This window comes from Polypterus senegalus, chromosome 6, assembly GCF_016835505.1.
Source record: "Polypterus senegalus isolate Bchr_013 chromosome 6, ASM1683550v1, whole genome shotgun sequence".
Lineage (NCBI taxonomy): Eukaryota > Metazoa > Chordata > Cladistia > Polypteriformes > Polypteridae > Polypterus > Polypterus senegalus.
Window position 1 is genome coordinate 70,481,155 of NC_053159.1, and position 15,605 is coordinate 70,496,759.

Here is a 15,605-nt window from a genome sequence, read left to right on the forward strand (position 1 = left end):
TTAGGCAACTTCTGGACCATATTTTGTGCAAGAAATTATACCCGTATGACAAAGAGTAAACCAAAAGGTGTCTTTAGCAAAAAATGATCAAAAGGACTTGAAGTTGTACGTGTAACATCAACCAACCTTAGGGGTTCACTCCTAATGGGATATGAGGGGTCAAAGTTACTCCTTATCACAAAACTTTGAAAAAATGGTGATTGATAATATAGGCATGTGGAGCGTCATTTAATGCAATTTTGATGTGGCTGATCATCAATATGATAATACTTTTGATTCTTTACCAGTGGTCCTAGTCTTCTTAGAGAGCCACAGCCAGGAGGTTAAAAATGTCAAATCTCAAACATAAGCATGTGAGGTATTGTTTAAGAGTATTTCAAGATCAGTGATTATGAATATGATGTTATTTTTAGTCCTAGAACAAGGATATAGCCATTATGGACCTGTACCAGAGAGTGAAAAATCATAGTGTTCTATTACAGTCAAGAATATTTTGATTTTAAACACTTAAATTGAAGGACACTTTTTACAATTTTGTTGTTAATTTGGAGTCCCAAATGCTAAAGAGTTCCAAAGCACATGTTCCTTAAAACTTACCAATAATGCCCACTAGAGAGGGATATCACCAACAAACCCAGACTAGTAATAAAGGCAATAGCTGAATTTTTATAAAAGTGTTATTTCACAAACATCTCTGTTAATACATGAAGTTTGGTAGATCACACAAGGCAAAAAGGAGTTACTAGCAAGGGCAATCCAAGGTGAACAAGTTCCAATGAACAACAACTTGGCAAAATCAAAAAAAAAAAGAGCAAAATGATAAAAAACCGAATGATTCACAAAAGAACAGGACTAAACTAAGAAGCACTCACTAAGCTCCCAAGAACATTTGACATGAACTGCAAGGAATTGATTGGTAGGTGGCCCCACCTCTTGGAGCAGTAGTTTGGGAGCATGCACGAATGAACCACATGGATTCAGATGACCACCCACAAAACACAAGGCACATAATAAAGACAACACAAATATAGCAAAATCAAGAACAAGGAAAAATGGAAATTAACAAAAGTAAAAAATGAACAGAAAGGACATGACGCTGGGAAGCAGTAGTGTTACATGCTACGCCTCCATGTTGCTCCAAAATGATACTGTGTCCAAAATATGGTCAGGGGTCATAAAGGAGCTGTAAGTAGGGCTGTCCCTGCACAGTATTTGGACTAATTTTGATTCCTTCTATTTGACTTGAACATGTTCTCCCTGTGTTCGCATGACTTTCTTCTTCTGCAATTCAAAGTGATGCTATTGGGTGATTCCCAGGTTAATACTTGCACTGATTGCTGCTGTAAGTTTGGTCTCCACGTTATTATGTACTGGACACCCAGATTCAGAAAACTGATTAATGGAATGGCCCTTGTTGTCGGGCACTGTGTTCAGGTACTTTTTAGACTGGGTAAGCACTGGGAAAGTGGGCAATAGTAACACAGACTGTTAGTTCCATAAGGCTTACGATCTGCTCACAAATAAATCCTTTTGATGATTCCCAGTAACACTGGCTGCACTGACTTTGCTAAAACACTAAAACTGTGTTTTAGTGATGGTAGTTCTGGTTGGGTTGAGATTGGGGTTCTCCCCATCAGTTTTTGACTGCAGAGTCAAAAACACACACTTTTTTCTATCCTCTTAGATTTATAGATTTATATGTGTTACAGCATGCACCACCACAAGATGCTTTACACAATGTAGGAAAATATCCTTTTTGTTTTCTTTTTGTTCCATTAAAGTACCTTTATTTCGATCATATTTTTTTTTACTGTTTTCGTAGTATGATTCTTGTTCTTTGTTTGCACACTGCATCACTATTTCGAGTTAAAGACAAATCACTGATTGAACGCAAATATGTACAAATATCAATATAAAAAAATGAAATATTTTGTATGCTTAATCTCCAGTGCATGGCTTTGGCTATTTTGCAGTCCTAAGCATGAAGTAGACAGTAAGTGGCCTAACACAGTGAAGTGCAGCCAACTTCAAATTCATCAGAAGCATTAAGTGTTTGTACTTTCTCAGTTCACACTGAAAATATCTTCCATACTTAGTCTGACCAATCCAAAATATGGTGCATAATGTAAATATAAGATGAAAGTCCGGATAAAATTTAGCAGCAGCACTCACAACAAAAACAGGCCAAACATGGAAAGACCAGCGGGTAACAAGTAATGTGTTTTGCTGAAACCAGAAATATAATATATACAACTAGAGACAACCACGAGTGAATTTTGCTTACTGAGTGTCACATTTATAAACCAATTGAACTACTCATGAAAGTGGTGATCAAAGTAGGGGTGGTGATTTTGAACTGCAAAGATCAGAGGTGCTCTTGTTAACTTGGTCCTACAGAGTTTCTAATTATGATGAATAGTCAAAGTCTCCTAACAAAGCCCTATTAGACATATACTGTAAATGTATGGTGTACTTTTTAAAAATAAACAGCCTGTTTTAAAAATAAGAGTAACCTAATGCAAGGGAAAAAACTTTCTGTAGCATCAAATTATATGTTGGCATTTGACAGCATTAGTTCATGAGTGGTAAATGTGAACATCATGTTGACATAGGTGGTGTGTGTGCTGTGTATTGTTCAGTGTTATGATGGTAGTGCAGGAATCAATGTAAGCTTAAAAGAACTGGCAGCTACATTCATGAAAATATGTACTGCAAAATATGCATTTGAAATGAATGGTGTGTCACACCCCATTAAAAGGACTGTCATTAAGAGAACTAATGACAAAAAACCACAGGAGATGCAGATTTCAGTATTCAAAACACCCAAATCAACCTAACAACACAGTAAAACCACCCTGGAGGCTGAACAGCATCTACCATCTGACTGCATGTCTAAAAGAATAACTAAAGAAAATTAAGGTTACTTTCTAAATGGAAGTGCAAACATGTCCTGAAAAAATAACCACTGTGTTTTAACATGTTGCATATTCATAGACTCCACTGCTTAAACTGCATTTACTGTTGTTGTGTCATGACAGAAAGATACCATAGCAGGCAGAGGCACTTCTAAAACGTGTGGAGCCCAGTAGCTGTGGTGGTCTACGTATGTGTGTTTGTCTATCTTAATATGTGTAAATTAATGATTACACTTCAGATACCTTGTGCTACTGAGCTCCTGAATGGGTAACAACAATTTTAGGTTTTCCTTTTCTCTCAGTATTAAGTCATTTGTTTAGTATCTTTTGCTGTCTCTCTTAAGTCCCAGCAGCAGTAGTTTAAAATGCATGGACTAGAGAAATTGACCAAAACTGCCATTGGAGAACCTTAAAGCAGAAAGAACTGCAGGACCTGAACTAAAAGAATAGTGATAAAACAACGTACTGTGCCTTACTTAGTCACTTACCCGCTTGCATCTGATACAGTGCTGCTCTTGTATTTGTCATTTCACTATACCTTGATTTAGAAAGAAGTCGCTCTATACCCACTGACTTAGCAACAACAGGAAGTTTCCAGCTCTACTATAAACTGTGAGTTTATCTCTTTAATTTTATACTATTTTCTTGCCATACCTCTCAGCTCATTGATCTTGATTTTCTTATCAGAAATGTCTAACAGTGGCTATCCATGTAATGAACAGAGACAGGACTACAAAAAGGTGGGCACATGCTTCACATGGAGGCACAGATGAGCTGTTGTTTGTACACAAAAAGGGACACTTTGTGTAAAGGACCTGTTTGTAATGTGGTGTGTGCATAAGGGCTTCATATATTTATGTGTGAGAGGTTTTCATAGACACTTCACAAAGATTAAATAAGCTTTTGTAGATATTTATAATCATGTATATCTAGCTGGCTTGCTTTTTTCTTTATGCATTAGTCAAAAATTAACTGCATGTTTATTTTTGGACTGTAAAGTTACATATGGGCACATTATACATTTCTAGAAAGTTTTTCTCACTTTTGTTTAAAAGGTAGAATTAAAACTCTCTCTCCTAGTATTTTAACTATAAATGCTTATACAGTATATTAGGTTATGATTGTGTGGTGGTGCAAGTGAGAAAATCTGAATTCATTAATTTTGGAAAGCAGCTTCGTTCAATACATTAGCACTGAGCCTTGGGTGTAACTGTTCCTGGATAGAAAGACAATCCATCGCAATGGACATGTCCACATAAATGAGTATATCATACACATAACAGGCCTATTTAACCTAAAATGAATGTATGAGGTGCAAGGAACCTACACAGCAAATTCATGACCACATACAGTACTTTTATATTAATGGATTCCAATTTTTAGATTTATATAACTGATTTTCAGATATATTTATTACATATTAATATAGATAAATGGTACGTGGCAGCACTATCAATGACCAAAATTATTATTTTTTTTAATGAGGCTAGCCTTCATGTATTTACAGATGATGTGCACCTTTTGATTTGTAGTGTACTCTGCAATATATTTAATGTCCAGCAATGGAATGACGCCCTGTTTAAGGTTGATTTTAGCATCGCTATTAATACTACAAAGAGAAACACTGGCTTCCCATGCAATGGGCTTTCAGATCATTAGTAGTTAAGGTTTCAAACCCTGAGGTTGTGCGTTCAAATCTTACGGCTCACACTGTGTGATCATGAGCAAATAACTTCATCTGCCTGTACTCCTTAAGGATAAACTAATGAAATGTAACCGGTTGTACCTCAAATATTGTAAGTTGCCTTGGATAAAGTCATCAGTGAAATAATAAGTAATGTTTGCTGACAGTAGTTTGTTTCACAATTAGTGTTATCTTAGTCCAAAACAAGAAGGGAAAATGCTTAATTTAATTTTTTAAATTTTGAGGATGAGACTAAAATGTTCAGATGAATTGAAATTACTCCAAAACTACAATTGGAGTAGAGTCATGGATCTATTTGTTTTGGGAAGTTGTTACATTTCCTTTGGAACTTGCACAAATTCTGGCTTCAATGAAGTGTTTAATCAGAGTAAATATTGATTTGTTGATTTATTATGTATAGTTACAACCACACAAGAGCCAAGTCCCAATAGTGTTTTCTTGCATATAACACAAACCAAATAGACCCGTGTTGTACCCTGTCCATAGTAATTACAGATCTGTTCTAAATGAAGTAAAGCAAGAACTCACGGAGTGCAAATGTGGGATGAAATTTTTAATTGATTAGAGTGACTGCTGTAAGAAGCTACTGGCATGAAGACAGGTTCTGGTTATCTCAGAAGAGTGTCATTATTTATTATATTTCAGCTCAATTGATGACCCATGATGTACTTCTACAATACTGTCTAATACATGAACATATGAACAACTTAACATACAGTACCTTTGTGCTCAATAAATACCCTTAAGAACCGTACCAGAGCAGACTGGAAAAGATTAAACCTTTCCCAGTTTGGGCACAAAAAAAAAGTCAATACTGAGCTTTCTTCCATTCGTCTAGGAAGTGAAGTAATATTTGCATCTGGAAATGTAAATGTGAATGATTCTATCCAACTCACAGTAATATAATTGGAGTTCAGGAGAAATAAGATGTATCGTGGAGTTTATGACTGTTTCAACTGTTTGCATAGTGTTTGGCTCAAGATAGCAGAAAGCAGACTAACTGGCCAACTGAGCCACCTGTGTCTCATAGAATGCCCGCTCCTGTTCTGAGTGGATCATAGCAATTTCTTTCAGCTTCAGAATGTTTAATAGGTGGATCACAAAAGGTAACATTCTTGATGTGCAGGGAGAAATGAAGTGGAGAGCAAACGCCCCCCTGAGGTGAATCTTAGCTCAGTCTCATAGAATTGCACAATCACTCTTGGGGCATACAGCATCATCCTCATTCATTTATAGGAGTTTGCAAGGGATTAACCTTAGGAAAACACTACATTCTGCTGGCTGGATCCTGTTGTAAAGACCTGGGGAGATGACATTTGACAAAGTTTGATGGAGAGCCATGTTTACAATATCTTCTACTGAGATAGGAAGCAAAGGCAAGGGATCTAAGATCAGGATTATGGACAAAAGCAAGATGTTAGATAATTAAACACTCAATGGTTTAATTATTACAGAATTTTAGGGCCATAGACCTTTAATCATTAAAACAAAAAATGTTCTGCTTTTCTGGGAATCAGGGCAACTATAGGTAGCTTAAAGAAGTGTAACAATTCTGTGTCAAGCCACACACTGATTACAACCATCCATAAATACTGTAGAAATTCTAACTCATCTGCACAGCGTTCTACTATAGAGAGACAAACCACTGCTTTATGACAGATCAGTCTCTAGAAGAGCAAACATACTTCATGTTTAGTAAATCAGTGACTCAGAAGGAATAGGAGTTCAATTGAATTCAGCTGGCAATGGAGAAGAAAACAGAGCTTCCATCAGCATAAATTCCAAAGAAGCTCAAAGGTCCATATGATTAAAAACACTCTTATTCTGTCTGGCCCAGGACACCTGTCAGCACAGCTCCTTCCCAGACCACTGTACGATGCCTATTATTTTCATGGAATGCAATGAAAATGTGAGATTAAGCTTGTTGTTGGTGATAGTATTATCTACCATTTGCTATGAGGTCATATTGTATGGTCAGCAGCAACACCAAATGCAACTGCAAGACATTGAGAATTGAAACATAAATGTAAGCATATTCAAGTCAGTCATTCTCCAACCGCTATCTCCTAACACAGGGTCAAGGGGTTCTGCAGAAGCCAATCCCAGCCAATACAGGGCATAAGGCAGGAACAAACCCCGGGCAGGGCGCCAGCCCACTGCAGGGCACACACACCCACAGACTAGGGACAAATTAGAATCGCCAATGCACCTAACCTGCATGTCTTTGGACTGTGCAAGGAAACCAGAACGCCCGGAGGAAACCCACGCAGACACAGGGAGAACACGCAAACTCCACGCAGGAAGGACCCGGGAAGTGAACCCAGGTCTCCTTACTGCGAGGCAGCAGCACTACCACTGTGCCATCATCTCACCCTAAGCATATTCATGAATTAAATAATATGAATATCCTTAAGTGAAATAAGAACTAAAATTCATGCAATAACACTTATGAAATGGGCACTTTGTCACATAAACATTTTGCTATTGGATAAACAAAAGCAGCTGAATATGAAAATATAAAAATGCTATATTTGTCTTTACAAGGCTCTTCAAATTGTTATAGGAATAGTACTGAGGGTTCTGTATTATTTATGTATTTGTTGATCTAATTGTCAGCAATATAATGAAATCAACTAGTTTGTAGACATGCAGGTAAAATAAAGTTCAAATATATACTCTGTATTGCACATTTTTTATAAAAGAAAACATCAGTACTATAAATAATGTGCCTAGTTCAATGTAAACAAGCTCAGTTGTGGATTCAGGCTCCTGCTTGTCCTTCAAATTTCATGCCATCATTTTGAAGGGAAAAAAACACACATCACCTCTCAAGAAGAGATCAGCAGCAGGTCACCTTCTATTTTTAAATCAACATCACACATTTCATTTTTTATATAAATAAATACAAGAACAGGTCAAAAGTATATACTGTATGTCAACAAATGACAGAAATCATAAAATTTACTTTAATTAAAAACATGATGAACAAATATTTAGTGATATTTAATACCTAGTTGTTTCCACATTAGAAGAGCCCACATTTTATAGTGATGGCTACGGCACTGACAGGGAGCCAATATTGCCTCCCTTCTTGTTAAATTCTGAACAGGACTTTTCTGTGCTTTATTGTGCTCCACTTCTTTGAGTTTCAGTTGATCTCTACACTTTCATGTTAACTGTTCCCTACTCTTGACATCATGTCTTTTTTCTGTCTTCTTTCCAGCATCCTTCAATAATATAATTTTGTTTCTAAGTATTCTTATTCTAGTTATAAATGAGCAAAAATATCAATTAACTAAACACAATTGGTTTTACTGCATGGTCACGTAAATCTAAAAGTATAATCTCAGATTTTATTTAACTACTCAACATTTGCACCTTTTAATTACAAAAATAAAGACTACTTATTGATAAATTCTTGATAGCCATCCAGCTGTTTGTCTGCTGCTCTTGCAGCCATTCCACCAGAGACTTAAACCTCTTGTGTCAGCCAACACATTTAGCTCATTCCTGGTGGTATACTGGAGATATACAAAAACATGTGAGCTGATGTCACCGACTGAAATCCACGCCAAAACGTTGATAGAAATACTAGAGTTACTGAATTTTGTCTGACACGGTCAACATTTTTATTAAAAGTAACACGTGCCCTCTCACTGGCCAGTGTGCTTATGGTGCAATGCTCTACTGGTACACCTTCTGAAGGCCCTTCTAATTCAGCTTTGTAATATAAACTAACTAATGTTGCTATTCAGAGCAGCAATGTGAGGTTTCTTGAACAGGTATTAGTTTTCAGTTTCATCAGTATTCTTAAACTAATGGTTAACGCAGAGTGATAGTACACTTTCTTGGTTGTGGGAGGAAGACATTGACAAGAAAATTTCTGGTTTATGCTGACGTTGCATGGCTGCTTGGCTACTATTAGCTTAGCTAACAGTGGGCCTGCTATTTATCACTCATCAAGGTTACATTCAAGATAGGTGTTCCAGTTTGCCATTGCCCAGTTTTGAACTGCACTTGGTCATTTTTCTGCATTATTGACACCCTTTTATGCTGAGTATAACTTGTACTTGCTCTCATTGGAAGCTTTATTTTACTTCATTATTTATAAGAAAAATCCACTCATGATGGTGTCAGTGAATAGACAACTGAGCAGGAAAATAGTGCCAAGAATATTATAAAATATACTATTTACAATTTTCATTTGATGAAATGTGGAAAACATTTTTTTTTCTGAAACCTTTCACACTTCAAAGTGGACATTAATAAGCTGTAAGGCTTTTGGTTTTCACATTTTGACTGGTACTCTAAAGACGCCATTTTTAATTGCAGGTACAGGTACACTATTTTTCACATTTTTAAAGAATATTTCATTGAATGACACAGTTTCCCACTGAAAATTAATGTATAGCATGAGTTTGAAAAATATCTTCAACTGGAAAATTACAAAATATATACTTTATGCTCAACAAAGTTGATGCAATCAGTAAAGTCAATGCAATCTGGGATAATTCTGCTGAGTTCAATTCAAGCAGTCGGTGACCAGTAGGCTGACCGAAGCACTGGTGAATGGATCAAATTAAGGATGATATGAAGCATGCCAGCATTGTCCCTGACAGTGCTAAGTAGAAATGTGTGTCCCAGACAGTGGATTATGTGCCGATGCAGGACAGCTGCTAGGATGTAGACTTTAGGAGCAGTGACCTGCTGTGGCCATATGCTCATGGACTTCAACATCACAGTATCTGAGATATTTTAGCATTAAACCATTAGACAATTATACTGCCATGCACACTAATATGTGCTGTACCTAAAAGGAGAGAGAACAGGTATCCTAGAGCAGCCAGAGTTTAGCTTTGCATGTTTAAGATTCCTGTAGATTGCCATAAGTGGAGTTTTCGTTTTCCACTTCTTCATTGTCAACTGATCATATCATTCTCTTAATTTGACTTCACTTCTATAAATATAGTAATATTTCCTAAATTCTTTAGGGAACAAGCAAGACAAAGTATACAGCCATGTGCAGTACACTTTCACTATACGTTTAAACAGAATTATGTGCTCATCCACGTAAATGTTATTGTTTGTATTGTGACGGACAGCCGGGTCCCATGCCCGGCCGGGACGCCTCTGATGCATACGTCCCGGGGGAGCCATCATGGACTTTGCAATACCTCCCCCGGGGCGCTTGGGGGCAGTCTCCCTGGCAGTGGATTCCTCCTCAATCTCCCCCGTGGCTCCATGGGACATGGAGTCCACCACAGCAGCCCGGTTGGGAGATGGGGTGGCCGCTAGGGGGTGCTGCAGAGATCCAGCCACCACACTGGACGGTTTATCAGCCCCACCCGGAGGTGCAATTAAGACCAGCTGGTCAGGCACCTGGATCACTCCCGGGAGGGGCATAAAAGGGCCTGCCTCCCAACAATCGAGGCCAGAATCGGGAGGAAGAGGACGAGGTTGCCTGGGAGGAGTGGTGGAGCAGGAAAGTGTTTGGTTTCTTTGTGTATTTGTGTTTGGGACTGTGTTTGGGCTGTGTGGCACGGGGAAGACGTGTCAAACAGCTGAAGAAAAATAAAGACCTTGAGTGTGAACACGTGCCTCTGCGTATTCTATGCCGGGTCGGGCGCTATAAAGCGCTTGTTTACAGTATCTAGTGCTGCCCAAAGCTAATTCGGTGTTGGGGGTGACGGTACCCCTTGTTGTCCATAGCAAGCAGTCAATATTGGACTTTGATAACTGATGGAAGCGTATCCCTTCAGTTACAAAAACAGCACCCCTATGTGAACATTCCATGCGATTTATGGAGCATAAGACCCTTATCTATACTAATAAGAGACATGGAGACATGGATACAAAACATGGTATTTTCCAGAAACAAAAGTGGCTTTTGTGCAAAAAAAAAAAAAATAAACACAAAAAATGTCCCAATCAAAAAGGGTGAATGATATTTACAATGAATTTGCCAGTCCCAAAATGAAAACTAAAGACAAAAATTTATATACACTAAACTGTAGCCTTCCTAAAGAAAAAAAAAAAAACAATCAGAAAGAAACTACACAAAAAACAGTCCCATGAATCTTCAAAAATATCTACAATATAAAAAATAGTGTATATACAAGAAAAACAAAAAATGTTCCAAAACAATGCTACAACTAGGAGATATCTACAGTATACTTCTATACAAAAAGAAAATGTTTACAAATTTTACAGCCAATCCGGCAACATGCTGCTGTCTAACACCAATCACGTACATTCTGCACAGGTGCTCCATTCAACCCATGCAATGCAAGAATTAGATAGATAGATAGATAGATTAAATAGGGCTAGCGAATTTGCGTGCACATGAGTGAGTAAGAGCATGAACTTGAGCGCATCCCCTCAGACAAGCTGATGCGTTCTATGAAAGTAAGTTACTTTTTCTTTGTAACCTTACCTCGGGACTCTTTCTTGGGGATACCCTTCTCAGACTAACGCATGCATGAATGCATTAAATTAAGTAAACTAAAGTGCCCCACACTTTTCTTTTTATCCACGGCAGGAAACAATTGCATTTATGGCAGGTATGTGGAGTGTCCCCTAGCAGGCCCAACCTTCAGGAACACCAACCAGTTGCCGCACCATGCTTAAGTGCTGATGGCAAAGTTAAAATCCTCGTGAAATGCACCGGTGCACTTTGGCAATCAAAACAGGTAAGAACTTTTTCTTTTTCCTCTGTGAACGTCAACTTTTGTTTAATTTGGTAATGCCTAGTAGGCAGATTATCACAGTGCCCCGTGACAGCTGTCCTTGTTATCCATACCTGAACCTGTCACTGTTTGTATCTCTAAATCTGTGTAGCTTATAAAAGTGTGCATTATAATATAAAAAGTTGTGCATCTAAAGTACCTGGTTGGCTAACACAAACTTTGACTATGTTATGGAAGATTAAATGTGCCATACTTTTAGATAACTAAATATTTTAATTTCTGAAGTGGTGAAAAACCCCCAGTCACTTAATTGTTCCCCATGAGTACCCATCTGTAAAAGTCAGAGTAATTCAATTTTTGTTTTGTGGTAATAACTATTATATTTACTGTATCATATTTTTGGTTCCTGTCACAGAGGAAATGACATTTATTTTCAAGTATATTTAAGTCTGGAATTTCATATTTATTCAGGTTGTGTCAACAGGTGAATTTCATAATTAACCATTTGATTGTTCCTGGTGATGACATATTGATACTTACAGTATAAAACTATAAAAACAGTTGTTTGGTGGACATTATGTGTTTGAGTGTTGCTTCCAGAATTTCCTCCCTTCAGTTTCTATGGTTTTAAGCATCTTTAGGGGACAGACCTCTTGTTTTCAAATCATCCAGGGCAACTTTCCTTCTGAACCGCCTTCTGCTTTCCTGCTGGCCTTTCTGTCTCCATTTCCAACGCCTCCTCTTCGTTTTCTGCATTTTGTCACATCCCACAGCATCCCAATAATTTTTTTCTTTCCTCTCAAATTCCCTCTCTCTCAGAGAATCTCCTTACTTTCTTATATATATAAATGCAAAGAATTATTATATTATCCTCTTTAACTTTCAATTTTATCTCACAACTTGAATAATATTTTCCTTTCATGTCCCACTTTTCAGTAAGAATAAGGTGCAATTCTGACTGCATCCTCCTCCATGCATGTTTTCCTGGTTGCCACCACCAAGTCTACAGGGTGATCCAGATCTAATTATTCAAATTTTCATTACACTATAACTCAAGTTTATTACATAGAGAATTCACAAAAAATTATTTTTTTGCCGATAGATGGCAGCACCTGCCCTGCATTCCAAAATGGCGGGAAGATGGTTGTCAGTCGAGCAGCAATTCTTTTGTCTTGTATTGTTTTCCTGCATTGCATTAAAAGTTGCATAATTAGATCTGGACCACCCTATACATCCAGATTGCCCTGCCTTTCCCAATTTCTCTAAGACGACTTTGTTGCCCATGTGCAAATTATGCTTGCCTTCCCCAGTCCACACCACACACCATTTTATCTTCTGTGAATAGACTTCAGGTAGTCTGTACAATGAAGAATGTTCTTCTTTACATATTTACTTTGTAGAATATATGTGGTTTAGCTCACAAAACCTGAAGTAAAATAAGAATACAACTACATATTATGCAAGGAGGCTTTTGTTTTGTTCATACTATTTTCCATATACTGTGCCTTTAAAGATGCACAGACCAGTACCAAATGGTGTGTGATAAACTGAGGTCTGCGGCTGACTGGCGTCTTTTAAATAAATAATCGCCAGACTCCTGTCTTCAGGTGGGGGCGTGGTAGCAAGGTGAGAGTGGTTCCCGTGTGCGATATGACTTCGTGCACAGGTGCAGGATCACATGTGACCCTAATGACACTGGGAGCTGCAGAGTGCAGCATCTGTGCCATATCTCCATTTTAAAAAAGAAGTGCGAGGGGGAGAACAGAAAAGAGACAGAACATAGAGAAGGGCCGTAAGAACAGCAGCAGGTGGAGAGGCAGGTCTAGCCAGCCAGCCATTGTGTGGAAAGGCAGCAGAGTTGTTTGCCCCACATAGTAGCAAAGGTTTGGTGCTCTAGGGGTGGATCGTACCCACTGACGGTTCCTTGAGGAACGGGTGCGATTGAGGTGGTACCCTCCCTCAGGGATCCGAGGAACAACTACAAGAGTGTGAAGGAAGATGGGAGGACAACTGACTGCGAGCGGTCTGGCTGATGCTGCTCGAGGCAGCTAGAATGGGGGTTAGGAGTAGAGGACTGCTGCTGCTAGTGTCTCTGCCAACTGAGTGAGCTATGGGTGAGCTATGGGTGGGCTGGGGAGATGAAAAGGGAGCCATTCTGGACTCGTCTAAGTCAGGAAGAAACAATGACCCATTGGGCATTGATTTTTAGTCTTCTTTTAAGTTTTTTGTGTCGTGGATTTCCACTATTTTTATTGATTATGTATTTATTTAGGAATTTTTTGCACTGCACTTTTGGGCACTGTTGCTTTGATTTATTTTAATTAAAAGCACTGAGCACATTTACACCCTTCGCTCTCTTTGTGGTGTGTTATTCTTCATCTGCCATGCTAATCTGGTTACATTAGCAATGGTGTCAGGTTCAAGGGGCTCCCAAAAACAGGAGTAGGACCCAGCAGCATGGGGCTAACCCATGCTGTCAAATGGTAAATTTAATTTCTTTTGGAGATCATGTGGTTTGGAAATGGATATGGCATTACAAAATAATGGCTGTAGTCACTTTACCTGATTGCCTCATCTAATGTTAACATGGTCTGCTTACTGGACCCATTTAATCACATATGGATAACATAGTGTCAGAGCCATCTTTTAACATTTGACCTGTTTATAAAAACATATAACCCTTTCAAAAATTTAAAAAGAGCCTTAGGGATCCTAAATAATTCTTTATTTGATACTGTAAATATTATAACTCTCTTTGTATCAAATATCACTTTTTAGAAAGTAACAAAATGGGCACCAGTATATCTCAAAGGCACAAACATTTTCAGATTGCAGGAGTGTTAAACAAGTAATGATAGGGTCAGGGGTACAAACTGAAATACAATATCTGATATGCCGCTAGACTGATTCTCATCTGAGTCATTGTTCATCATGAATATTGTCAATATATTCTGGTGGATCTGGGACCTCTGTCGCATAACCTGCAGACTTACTAATTCTCATATGTGGTGCAAGTCAGTGAAATTATATCAGCATTTTAGGCTCCTGTAGGAATGGTTTCAAATAAAAACAAAATCTTTGCAAGGATATTGTTTAATGCAAGATATTTATATTTGTCTCTGAGTACAAATTCTTTTAAAAGGAAACATTATTCCATTACAACAATTGTCCGCAGTCTACCTTAAATGTACTGAATATTTGTCACACTGTGAAAATCTGTCCTACACTTCCTTTGCTGGTCTGTTTAGAACTTCCAGCATTACTCACATCATATCATTAATCATATCACCCAGAGAGCTCACAATAATAAGGGATTCTCTAAAGTCAGGAAGGCAAAATTTGGTTGCAGTATGAAGTTTTTCTTCTGTGATGACCACAGTTTCTGAGGACTTCATCCCTTTACTTCTAACATGATATCACAAGTAACTTTTCATTAACTCAGATCTTCATGAAGTTTAAATTAAAATCTTTTTTTATTTATTCTGGATACACCCTTCCGCATATCTTCATTTTATGTTCAACAAGTGAATACTTGCTTTTTTGCCGCCTGGTAGACAAAGGAATAAAATTGAGTACTGGAAAAGATAATCACAATAAAAACGAAAGAACTTATATTTTGAAAACTAGAATGTAACTATTCATTCACATTTTAAAAGAGCTGGTAGAAAACTGTACTTAATAAAAAGTATTAGGGATAATTGCTGTGTTTTTCTAAGATAAATTGTTATAGAATAATTTACCAGATATTGCCTGTTTTATCTTGGCTTGTCTGTAAGCTTTACAAAGATCATTAGTTTGTCACTGAAAATCCCTTCAAAAATGGCAATGTGCATACCAAAAAGCTTTTCATGAAACAGAATACATGGGGTATAATTTAGTACCTAATGTCATATGGTGGCTATAGAAAATGAACACCCCTTGCAACATGTGCCCCTTTAGTTGTATGACATTGAAAATAAAACCAAATTAAATTAGGCTTGTTGCATTTTATATAATGTACAGTAACTGACATTATCTAAATGAAAACTTCATTCTAAAAAATTACTTACTACTACACAGGAAACGCTTTACTTGGATAAGTGAGCACCTGCCTGTAACTGCAATTATAAACTTGATCAGGTATAATCAATCTCCTTATAGTCACCCAACAGTCTTAAAATCAGCTACTTGTAGAAGATTCTACTGCTTGGAAGTACACTTTTAATGAGCAGGTACACTTCAAAATAAAATGGTATAAAGTCACATGTCAGAAGAGGGGTGTAAAAAGATTTCTAAAGCTTTTAAGTATCCCATAGAGTA

At 37.6% G+C, this 15,605-nt stretch overlaps 1 protein-coding gene across 2 annotated transcripts in view; it reads right to left on the reverse strand.

Moving 5' to 3' along the window:
* Nucleotides 1–15,605, reverse strand: part of kcnh3 (potassium voltage-gated channel, subfamily H (eag-related), member 3) — a 605,399-nt gene that overhangs the window by 118,458 nt on the left and 471,336 nt on the right. The window lies entirely within an intron of this gene.